This window comes from Agelaius phoeniceus, chromosome 1 (genome assembly GCF_051311805.1).
Source record: "Agelaius phoeniceus isolate bAgePho1 chromosome 1, bAgePho1.hap1, whole genome shotgun sequence".
In the NCBI taxonomy this organism is placed as follows: Eukaryota; Metazoa; Chordata; class Aves; order Passeriformes; family Icteridae; genus Agelaius; species Agelaius phoeniceus.
In genome coordinates, this window is record NC_135265.1 from 26,138,036 (window position 1) to 26,150,803 (window position 12,768).

General features: G+C 42.0%; 1 long non-coding RNA gene across 1 annotated transcript in view; it reads right to left on the reverse strand.

Moving 5' to 3' along the window:
• Positions 1–2,469: 2,469 nt before the first annotated feature.
• Positions 2,470–12,768, reverse strand: part of LOC143693542 (uncharacterized) — a 69,543-nt gene continuing 59,244 nt past the window's right edge. The window contains exon 2 of the long non-coding RNA XR_013181308.1: positions 2,470–7,708. This is a non-coding gene — a long non-coding RNA (uncharacterized LOC143693542). The remainder of the gene's footprint in view (positions 7,709–12,768) is intronic.

Sequence of the window (12,768 nt, forward strand, 5' to 3'; positions counted from 1 at the left end):
TTCTTTTCCTCCCTCCATACCTTGATGCATAGAATTGCTGCAAGCAGGGTAATTAATCTGGTCTGTGCCTGCTCATCAAATCTTTCTTGTGGTAAAACATCTCTAGTCTTTTTAAGTGAAAATTATTTTCATTTTGGAGAAAATTGCCTTGTGTTTCAGATTTGGGGTTATCCTACAGGACAGGGTAGAGGCACCCTGCTGCAGACTGCTGCCCATTTGAGGGCCAGAAGCAGTGCCTCCTTCACTCTCTTGGCCCTGGGCATGCAGATGGACCTGGGCAGCCAGAGCCCTTCGTGGGAGCTCAGCCCTGCTCAGCTCATCTCTCACAGCTGCGTTGGTGCTGTCCTGACAGTGGTCTATGGGCTGCCACAGCCTGGCTGCCCTGAGAGCTCAGTGTGTGTCTGAGCTTGCCTTCCCTCCTTCCCCCTTGCTGAGGCTGGGGACAGTCCACCTGGACACCCTTCTCAAAAGTCCTTCAATATTTGATTCATGCAGCCAGCATCTATTATAAATCCTGTGATAGGAATGTTACAGTTTGTATTTTGAGTTAGCTGAATCTGGACAAAATACTACATCTGATCCATTACTAGAAGCTAAGCTGCCTTTATTGTTGTTAGCAAGACATGTTTTTCTTCTTGGCCTGTCTTTTGTTTTGTGTGGCATCTACATTTTGATGTGGAGATCTTTTACCAAATACATGCAAATACATCTATCCTCATCAGAATGGTTCATGTTGGATGCAGTATGTTTGTGCATTGGTGTTCTGGAAGAAAGCAGATTTTCTCCAGGATATATAGCTGGATTCACCTTAACCCCAACAATGGATGCTACTGTTGTTGCTTTTCTCTGCACACTCTAGAAGAAACACAGGGGAAGAGCAGACATAAGCCAGATTTTTCAAACAAAGTCTTGACAGAACAATGGATGAAACGAGTCTCTTCAAGGTTTCTGTGTCATCAAATGTTACTGTTGACACTCTGAATGTAGCAATAGTTGTTACGCTAATTAGAGTGGTGTAGTTCTGGAAACAGGAACTGTGAAAAGACTGTGTCTAGAAGGTACTAATAATCTTTTGATACCTGTATTTTTGCCATTCTTTATTATTATAATGAGAGTGTTAATGTGCGAGGGAGAAATCATGTGTGTCCTTAATAAAGAATGAAGCTGCACAGTTGTTATCATCTTAAGTACCATATTCATTTAAAATCAAGTAGGCAACTCAAAGGTTAAGAGGTTTAATGTTCCTGAACTGTACAATTGAAGTACTGTAGTCCAGGTTATTGTTAGCAATTACTCAAAGTGCTTGGGGTTTTTTAATAGAAACTTCATTTTACAGAAGAAAGTCCCCCTTAACTTTAGCCAGCATTGCAGTGTGACCATTTAACTGCACAAAGTACATCACAAGATGCTGTCATGACATAATTTGCTCCCAACAGCTATTTATATGCTGTTCAATAACCACCCTCAAACATTCTTCAGTCTCTCTAAAGTTTTCATGCCACATATATTTCCAGTGAATATGGGAAACTTGAGAAGTTCTGTACTTAGCGATTAATGTAATATTCCACATTCATTCTTCCCAACATAAGAAATATGCCATTTGTTTGCAGCTTTTCCAAGCAAAGAAACAGACTTTACTAAAACAGAGAGTGTACCATAAGCCTACTAGACTGTGTGAGAAAAAAACAACAAGCACAGAATAAATGTTATGGTGAAGGAAATTGAGGGAAGAGAGGAAGCTTAGAGAGGGATTGCAGATAGTTTAGGAGTGTGTTAAATGCAAAGCTGAACTCCACATATTAAGCACAGGCAGCCATAAAAGCTAATTGATGTAGATGCAGATGATTATAATGTGGCATTCACAATTAACCTTTCAAATTGGGCCCCCATAGTGAACCAAGAGAGTGGCCTACTGCTGGAAAAAATGTGTATGAGCCTGAATCTGCCCAAAGAACTTGAGAAAATGTTTTCAGGAATACTGAAAAAACTAGGAATTGCACCAGCAGAAGGATGACTGTTTACCAAAAGGCAAGATTCAGACTCTCTTGCTTACTTTTCACATCTTGAATCCCTCCAGGATATTCTAGAAGCAACAAAACTGGTGGGTGTTTTGTATTACTTCTCTTCCACTTGATCAGTCACGGCTGTGTTGTTTTCTTTGGTCCCTTAATGGAGGCTTATTGCCAAATACATGTAATATGGGATGGGTGTTCCCAGTCAGGTTCTTAAATTCACAGCCCTCTACTTCAGTAGCTAATTTACAGTCTGGTGCCTACAAATCAAGACCTTTCAATTGTAACTTTAATCTGCTAACATGATTTATGGAAGCTACAGCTTAGATTCAATTTAAGCAGCATTGGTCTGGGTCAGCCCTAGCTGAGTTTCCTTTTAAACTCTAACAAAACCCAGCTAGAGAGTGAATTCATTCCTGTTTAAGGATTCACACAGAAAGACCACTAAGCCAAGCCATATGGGCATAGTTTCTTGCCTTTATTGATATGCACATCATTCCAGTTTTACTTTATTAGTTCAGAAGTTTGACGTTTCTTTAAACTTTGCTGTGATACGTGTTTGTGTTCAAAGCAGTCTCTTCATGTCAGTATGCAGCAGTCTTTCCAGATCCTTTCAAACCCCTGCAAGAGAAGAAACCACAAGTGCTTCTTGCACATTGTGCCCCTTAGGGAGAATCAACAGGCTTCATGACATCATTTGCTGGTCAACAAATCATGGAGTTTAGTGAACTGAGACAAAAATTTATCTCCACAATACAGTTCCCTCACTATTCAACAGAATACCATGTCTCAAAGTCAGCAGTTGAAGCCTCTTTGCTATTACACGAGGACACTATCGGATGAGACTGAGACGCTGTTCCTTCAGGAGGGATAAAATAAAAGGCAAAGAAGAAAATAGGGCAGAGCCAGAATATGGAATGACAGACATCACCTTTACCAAAGTTTTCCCTGATTTTCAGTTGCTTCAGTAATGGAGCCATGAAGAATCCCTTAAAATGAGGTCCTGGCCTGTCTGCTCAAGTAACCTAGGAAACCAGGGTGGCTCCCCAGGCTTTGGCTGTCTCTTGCAAAGAGATCTTTCATGTCCTTGCATTGGTCCTGCTAAAGATGAGGTTGGAGGTGCTGGACTGCAGCAGCATCACTCCAAGTAACAGGGGTCCATAATGATGAAGACTGTGCTGGGGACACTTTCTTCATTCAGTAAGTGTGACAGATCACCAGCATTAAAATAGGAAAACCTGAAGGAGAAAATAGCTGCCTGTGCTTCTGTAAGTAGCTGGTTCCCCTGACCTCTGGCATGATCCCATCCTAGTCAGATTGACTCATAACCAGTCCTGCTCATCCAAGCCACAGCTGCGTCAAGGCATGGTGAGAGCCAATCAATCCCACCAACTTCATCTCTGTTTCGTGACAGTTTAATCACTGAAGACTGTCTCTTTGTTGAAATATTTTCCCTTGGGGTTTTGGATAGCAGAATTATGTCAAGGCAAACAGAACCAAAAAGTGAAAAAGGCATTTGCTCTCACCTAAATTCTTTGGAGTTGATACAAAAAACACCTCTTCTGTCGTGTTCACAGCAAGCATGCATACATGTCATGAGCCCTTAACCTCATGCAGTCATAGCTCCCAACTCAGCTGAAATGGCTGTATTTTACATTCTTCATTTTATTGCCCGTCAGTGGTGACATAAGTTAGAGGATACAGCCTAGAAAACAGTCAGTCTCATCATACACGTCAGCTGAAGTAAAGAAAAGGTAACAGTCAGTGTGAACTGATGGCAAATATATTATTTCCTGGGTCATATTCACTCTGGTGAAAATCAGGAATTACTACTGAGGTATTCAGAGTTAAATTGCTCTGTAACCAGGCTGAGTGGGAACAAGGTCAGAGGAACAATTTCTATTCCATTGGTGCCTTTTTCAGGTTATAATTCTGAGTGTCCACTGCCATATTTTTGTCATCATCATATTTTTGTACCATTTGATAGTATATTACTGACGTTGCTCTGGTTGCTCTGTTAAGATTCACATAAAAAAACAAAATGGTAAGATGATAGAATCAAGTACAGAACACTGCTAATGTGGGACCTGAGTGTTTTCACCATTCACTGACAAAAGCATCCAGAGATGCTTGTTCACAATTCAGTTTTGTTAAAAATAGCTAATCCAACCAATATTATTAATATATACCAAAAAATCTATCCTGTACACAATTAGCACTACTGTAAGGAAAACACTTTTTTCAGTGGTGTTACAAAAATTATAGGTCGTTGTGCCCACCAAAGTTATTTTAGCAGAGCGATGTTGTTAGCACTGGAACTAAGCCATGTTTTCATAGTCAAATGATAGGCCTTTTCTAAGGTCATGCCCACGCAGTACAAAGCCCACTAAGTGCTTCTTTGTAAAGGCTAAATGGAATTCACACTTCTGCAGGCAATCATTTTATTATGATCATATGAGTATTCACAATGTAATTTTTAACATCTTGTAAATAAAGCAGGCCAATATCTAAGGGCAATCATTATGTGTCAAATTGAAAAGCTCCTGATTTCTGGCTTTCACTTACAACATATAACATACCATACAAGAAAATTAACATTTGTTACCTTACTCTGGCCTTTCAATCATGTTTCTGGCTTACAGTTTTGCAGAAAAGAAAAATCCACTTAAACATAATAGAAATCAAAGTATCACCTTTTCCTAGCGAGAACTACCAACTCGCACATAACATTATGCATTATATAAATGGTGTGGAACCTTTAAAGAAGGGACAGCGAAATGTCAATGCCTGAATTGAGGATACTGCTCAGACTTCACTGGCTGTTTGGTTTTCAGCACCTTAGATAAATCTAGACCAAAGGATGGCCACTTTCATTATCTGGCACAAGCGGATATTAACCCAAGTAATAGATGACCCATGAAAATGTATATTTAGGTAATGCTAGGCACAGTCTCTGCTCTACCCCTCAGCCTCTGGCCATCACCAGGATCTCTCTGCAGCAGGTGGCTTTCAAGGCATTATGAACAGCCACCAACATCCTCCAAGAGTTTGTTTAAACCTCTTCCGAGTCATGAGTGCCTCAGACCTCTGTGGCAGCCTGGGTGATGCCTTCCCCGCTGTAGCCACACAGGTATGGCAGAGGGCAGAGAGCTGCCAGCAGGCTGGTCTGTTTGCATGGTCTAGCAGGACTGTCCAGCTTGACCTCAGTGACTTTTTTGTCCTCTCCTTGTAAGGAGCCCTCCTATGGAGAAATACTGTAAGATAGGTGCCTAACTAGCTGGCTACCATAGCAAGGGGAAAGTCCAGTGCTTCAACATTGAAATCCAAATACAAAACTCACTCCTGACAGGTTCTGTCTTATACACATTGGGGGTTTTTTTCCATTTAGTGAGCTGGGTGATGAAATATAAAATATACTTACTACAGCTACAGATTCTATGATACTGCAGAGATTGCTTTCAAATTGGAGGACAGGCTGGAATCCAGATTGATCTGACAAGCTGAAGAAATTGGATGAAAAAAAAGAAAAAGAGAAGATTTAATAGAGTCATATGCAAAGTATTAAATTTAGGTAACCATGATCAAGCAAAACTACAAGATGGAATAAAATTGGTTAGGGAGCATTTCAAAAGACAAGGCAGGCATTAAAATGGAGCACAGGCTGAGTGAGTCAACCCTGTCACACAGTGGCAAAGCAGTCTGACTTTGTGTTGGGTATCTGAAGAATGCTCCTCTCAGGGTCCACAGCTTGCTGGGCATCTGCAGGCATCCTTCTGCTTTACAAAGCACTAGTCTAGCTTCAATGCACTTAAGTTTGGCTACTGCACATCAGGGAAAGTGAGGACCTCTTAGAGACATCCCAGAGGTAAGCAATCCAAAAAATCCTTTGGGGAGCAACTGAAGAAATGTCAAGTGGTAGGTTAGGGACTCCAAATGGGAAACACCATCAAATATGTAAAAGGGCTTTGCCAAGAAGCAAAACATCTGATCACTGTTTCTGTGGTGACAAAAAGCAGCAACACATTCTAATTGTAGCCAGAAAGACTCAGGCTAAGCACTTTCAGAAAACTCTTTCTAACACTGCAGGTAGTGGAGCACTGAGGTTGGTTGGCAAAGCAGTGAAGCAGTTGTTGCAATAACTCTTATGGACCAATTGGACAAGTGTGTCTCAAGGACAGCATGGAAATGTTGAGTTGGCCTTCTGGACTTAGAATCCTTTTCTTTTGATTAAAATAAAAAGCCTTCCAGCCTTTTCTTTTTATTAGCTTGGATGTGAACCTTGTCCATGGGGGCTTACTCATATACAGGGCCTTTGCAGGACAGCCTCTCAAACTATCCTGGGAAAGCAGATCCAACAAATAGGCAGCAGGGTTATTTCCAATATGTCTAACAGGGATGAAAAGAAGCTCTGAAGGCCAGGAGCCTTGTCCTTAAATGGACCTCTGCATTGGTTCATTCTTCAGGTTTAGCCCATCGCTGGAATTAAAGGCCAGCTTTTTAAAGGACTTTTGTGGTATCACAAATGAGAAAAAAAACCCTTTGCTTTCCTTTTTTTTCTGAACACCATAATTCATTAATCTTACTACCACAGTCCATTGGCTCAAATCACATTGCATATATTAGTGACATCTTCGCATAAAAATTTTTATTATTTTGTGACACAAAATAGCGTGACACAATCATTCCTGTTTGTATCAGAGCATGCCAGAGAAAGTGGGGAGACATAATTTGTAGTGTCTCCATTACAAATCTCATGTTTCATGGCTGGGAAATACAGAATTTATACAGATAAATGGCAATGAACCATAACTAAAAGATGAAAACATAGGTCCAGAATCCCCAGCACCATTAAGTGTCAATAGTACATTAAGTCTGACCCAGGAAGGGAAAAGTATGGCCTGCCTTCTCAAAAGGGCTTACCATTTTAAAAGAATCTCACCGTCTAAAAGGGATCTTCACAGCTAAATATGCCATTTTTCATTTTTGTGCACATACAGATCAAGGGAAGGCTGTGAGTCCATGACTTATAAATACTTCTTCTTCATTTTCTTTAGGAAGTGCTAAGATCTGGTCTTCTTTACTTCACCTTCTGTTATTTATTTTTGAATCCAAAGCCTCAGTTCTTTAGAAGATGGGAAAAGTTGCTTTGAAGTTAATTTTATATGTAGAAGCAAATCCTGACCATAAAAATGCTTTCAGAGGGTCACATCACTGTCAGGAGATTGAGTTGTGCTGCCATTTCCTAATACTGGGGATAAGGCAAACTCCTTCCACCTTGATGTGAGATATTAAACTTACTCAGGTTTTATGGGTTAAAAATTGTATAATGCAAATTAAAACTTGGGAGGACTTTTTCCTTTGCTATTATCAGCATTCCTGCACCCAAATTCTTGAAGGGTGCCTCTGAACTTGCATTTTCCATGAATATGGCTTTGCATTTGTGGTGTTACAGCTTAGACATCACACAGATGGTTTTATCACAACATCCTATATCTCTTTCCCAATTTTTTGATTACCTGACCACCAAGTCCATTGCAGTCTGAGCTCTGTTTTCTCACAAACCTCTCCCTTTTTGCTCTGCTCTCCTTGCAGCAGTGACCTCCAGGAGCACTTTGGTTGTGCCAGAGCAGTGACAGCATCTCTGCCCTGACACTGCCAGCAGGAGAGCTGGATGCAACCAGGAGCTGTTTGGTTTCCTGAGGAAAAGAGAACACTTCCAGGAAAAAGAAAGCTGAAAGCAAAACCAGGCAGAGGGGAACATGTGAGCCCTAGCAACCATCACAGCAGGCGTGCTTTGGCACTGCAGGAAGGGCAGGTGAGAAAAGCAAATGGGCCCTGCTGTCTGGATGATGCCACACAAAACCATGGAGGATATACCCTTCAAAATTGATAAAAATAGCATCCAAAGTCAGAGCAATAGTAAGCTTTTTGGTACAGAAAGTTAAAAATATGCTTTGGCAATATGATCAAAATAGGCCAGTCGGTGGCTGGCATATCTATTTCTATCACAGCTAGCATATGTGTGGATATATAGGTGGATATATGATACTACACTCCAAAAGCGAGTTACTTGCACAAATATTGATGTCTTTTCATTACAGGCAACAAATGCCCTTGCAGAATCAGACACCCAAAATCACTCATAGCTTCTTCTATGAGGCTTGATCACTATGACTTATTCTTATATAATTTTTCTTTTATTTTAAAAATGTACACTTGTCTGCTTCATGATGCATTTTTCACCATTTCAGTTTCCATCTTTTTCGGACATCCTTAATGGATCAGTAGAGATGCCACCAAAATTAAACTGTGTCATATTTCTTAGCACAGTTTATAAAGAAAAGTGTTTAATCTTGCATGGCACACATCAGAGCCTAACTGAAGAACAGCCTCAAACATTGGTCTTTTGGCAAAGTACAAGTTTTAAAACCAGTAATTTAACACAGTTACAATGCAAACAATTTCTTAAATCTCCATCATTTTCTGCCATTTCTCTGAGTTCAGTGAATACACATAAAGTGCTTGCACCCAGATCAGTGGCATGCCAGAAATGAAGCATCTCCAGTCCAATCTGGGCCTAGTCCCCTGCCCACCTTTCCTTGGGAGTGCCAGTCTGAAAGTATTTCCCTAAAACTCTCACTTCTGCCTTCAAGTCACCTTTTCCAACTAACCTAATACAAAGAGGAGAAGGGGGGGTTTCTCTCCCTTATAGAGAAAGAAAACCTCTCAAAGCTCTCCTAAGTAAATTCATAAATTCTCCTAAGTAAATTTATGTTCACATTTTACCACCAAACAAGTGGCTATTAAAAAGCAATGTTATCCACACACTCTATTCCCCCACAGCTCCCCACTTGCATCTCCCTGTTGGCTGGGTGTACCCATGCTCAGCCACAGCCACACCACAACCTCCTCTCCAAATGTATGGTCCAGATATTTATCCCTAAATGTGTTGTTCATAGAAAGCTTTTAGATTCCTTGTCAGGCTCCCACAAGGTTAAAAGGATTTTTGGCTGTATGGGTGGGACGAGGTGAAAAAAGACATCTAAGATGTCTCAGACCTTTGGAGACAGGGAAGATATTGACACATTCCCAATTTAAAGTCTCTTACAGGGTTAAGAGACTCTCTCTTCCTCCTGAGACTGTCCAGGTGCTCTATCAGTGATGCAGCCAAAAAAGCATCACAATTTAAATTCAATCAGTAAGTGAGAGTAGCAGGACCATGGCAAGGTGAGGGGATTGACACCTACTTCGGGGTGAGAAATGCCATGTGGTGTGTCTGTGTCCACATGGAGAAGGGCTGTGGTTTCTGAAGCTTCAGGTGGGCACCCAGAGGTAGTATGACTTGCACTAGGAAAGACTTTGATGTGTTGTAATTTGGTTGCCTTCAGCATGGAAATCCTTGTTATGGTGGTTCTGTATTTTCATTTGAAGGTGCATTAAACCATTTTATTTTTCAGATCTATCAGATAAATGGTAGAACATACCTTTGAGCAAGCTGGTAATACATGCTTTAGGTTACTTTATCTCTGGGAATGGGCCAAAGTGGTTTCTGTCTGTGTGCGTGTGCCTGTGTAATTAGCCCACAAAATCAGACTCAGATAAAAATAACCAGGCAATGAATGTAAATAATCAGGGCCATGATACACATCACTCCTAAAACGTGATTCCCATGCACTGAGAAAACAGGCACTGTAAAAAGTTAGAGAAATCTCAACTTTCATTTCAATCCCTGGAAAACACTCTGGGGGAACATAGAGACTCTCTCACTTTAGTACCTTTCTAAAAAGGCCAGCAAAGCAGAAAAGCTGGACCAATTTCCATGCACAAGGAAGTGCCTAGGATACTAAAGCCAGTGGCAGAGTCTAGGCAGATGTTGAGAAGGGAGGCCATGGGTTGCAGAAGTTGCAGGTTTGGAAGGAGCTTGCTGCCATGGAGGACCCCAGTCACACCTCCTATCCCAGGCTCACCAGCTAAGAGTTCAAGTAAAGCCAAGCTCAGGTCATCTGCTGACAACGAAAACTTTTATAGCCAACCTGTCTGAACTGCACAGCTGAGTCTGGGCACACTCAGGCATTATGCCATCCCTCCCAAGCACTCAAGGGACATCTTTGCCCCATGAGCAGCATCAGGGCTTGCACCTCAGGTAGTGCCTACAACATGTGGACATTCCTTCCTGCAACCAGGCAGTGTTGTGCATGCAGAGCAGCCTCTAGGAACCTCCACACAACATTTTTTTCCTTCCCTGCAACATGGCATGGCTGTGGCCAGAGGTGCCTCCACAGTGTTGATAGAAGGCTTGTGGAAACAGGGCTTCAGCCACCCTGCTCTTTTGTCACCTCAGAGGATCCAGGACACGTTGTGGCAGTGCAGACTCCTGCTGCCACTGCAGTTGTACTGATGCCATTTGTAATGATGGAAAAATTCAAGGGCAAACTTTGGAGGCCAGTCTCCCGAGATACTTTCTACAGATACTTTCCTGGGATGAAGTCAGAGAAGCTGTAAGCAGCCACTGTTGGCACACCTGGGCAATGTCACATGCTGTAGGGAGATGCAAGGGAATGGAAATACATGGAAACATGATGCTATCAGAAAGAACTATAGCTGTAAAATTTAATAGTGTGATTTGTGAAGCTGACAACACCTGCCATAAGTCACAAAACAAAACAGCAATGTGTGGAAACTGTAAATCTTTCTGAGCACAATTAGTGTAAACCCTTGTTAAGTTTTATCATAAAGAAGGACAAACATCATAGAAATTCCAAATATTGTTTTACTGTTCTTAGCCTTGTCTCTTCTCCAAACAGTAGTCAGGAGACCACCAGGGAAAGGACACTTTATCTTTCCTCACTGCTTCTCACTCCACTATTTTTATCCTCTTCATCTTTGTTTGCACAGGAAGGTAACCCTTCTTTCTGAATCCCAAGAGGAAAGGCACAAACACTTTCAAGACAAATAACTGTTAATACAGTAAGAGGTAGGAGACAGGGAGTTGTAAAACCCAGTGCCTTATGCCATGATGGGGAGCCTAAGATGGTGAGATGGGCTGTGGTGAGTCTGCAGCTCTACATTTCCATGTACTTTGACACTGCCCAGCTCGTGGTACAGGTTCATTTGCTTCTCATGGGAAGAGAGGCTGAGTTCCAGACCAACTGGGTGAATCCCTGACCAAGCTGATTTTCCACTCATCCTGTGTTTCTACAGCAGAGTGATGGCTGACATCAGGAACATCAGAGAAGGCACAGCAGAGCAGCCCTCTTCTGCTGACTGGAGAAAGTGCCAAGCACAGAGAGGCTGACCTGGCCTTTCCAAGTCAAACCTCTCCATTACCTCCTGTGGGTCACAGCCCATGTCATACTGGCTATCAGGGTATAGCAGATCATGTGGGAGGATGGGACTGTGCATGACCTATGAGCTCTTCAAGGGTTGCTTCAGCCCCAGAGAGTGGATGGGAATAGTGCTGACATCCTCTTGCATCATTTGGCCTGTAACAGCCTGCCTGAATATTATTTTCCTATAGGAAAAGAATAAATAGATGGTACTACTTAAAAACATCCCAGAATTTTGAAAGACATTTCGTTCCAGGCTTTGAAACACAATCCACTAAATCAACCATTTTCCACTGGAATGGCACTAGGTCAGTCCAGTGTTCTTGAGGTTTACGCTCAGCTGTAGTTTTGCTTGGAATGTGAACATCACTAATAATAGAATGGACATCCCCAGCTAATTTTTGAAAGGGAGAAAATTGCTTGGTTTTTCCTCTAATGAATACCTCTGAGCTCCTGCACTGAAGGGGAAGGCAGGTTGTAAAAAAGAAATTAGTTCTCTTCCTCCTTTTCTCCCTGCCATCTCCAACATTCTCACTCCCCAGTGCCAACAGCATGCCACAGCATTTTTATACTCAGTCCCCTGCTTCAAGACAGAGACATATTTTGAAGCAGCCACTGCATGTCCCACTGCTCAGCCACGTCCACCTTCATTAATGAGGTGTGACGTGGGATGTGGATTTGTATCCCGACACAAACATGTTGAGGGTCTCCGTGTGTACTTAACACTTACCATCCACTTACCACTCATTCAGGTGAGCAGGGTGTGGAGTCATTTGATTGCCAGTATGACCAGCACTGCCAGGCAATGCTGGAGCACTTCTGATCACTTATTTGCAGAACCTTGTGCTCAGGACCCCAGGGAGGGCCATGGAGCAGCAGACCCCTGTGTGCAGGGCGATGGGATGTGCTGCATGTGAAATGTTGAGTCCTGTGCAGCGAGGCCTACAGACACAGTGCACCCCAGGCTGTGGGACAGTGGGGCACAGGAGCTGCTGGCCAGGGAGGATCTCTCACGAGTGGGTGCATGAACAGCACCCCTGGGCTCAGACCCCAACACGTCACTGAGTGCCCGTGAGAAAATAACTTGCCACCTTCTCTCACTATCAGGTGTTCTGCTGGCACACAACATAGTAATGCTAACTAAGCCAAGGTTTCAGCATGGCTGTTTATGGACACATGTTTTATCTCAGGTTCTTAGGTTATTATTGGTGTCACTAGATTTGCTGACTATAGATTGTTCAAGAAGCTTTATTGATTTAATAATTGTTATTGACCATTTTAAATGCTAAATATGATCAAGGCTTAATATCAGAATGATGACAGAGATATGTTATTGTTCAATGCATTGTAATTTAAGTAACAAGATTTCATCTGCCCATCTTATGAGTACTTTTGAAATAGAAATATTAATAGAAAGCTAAGTATTCTCA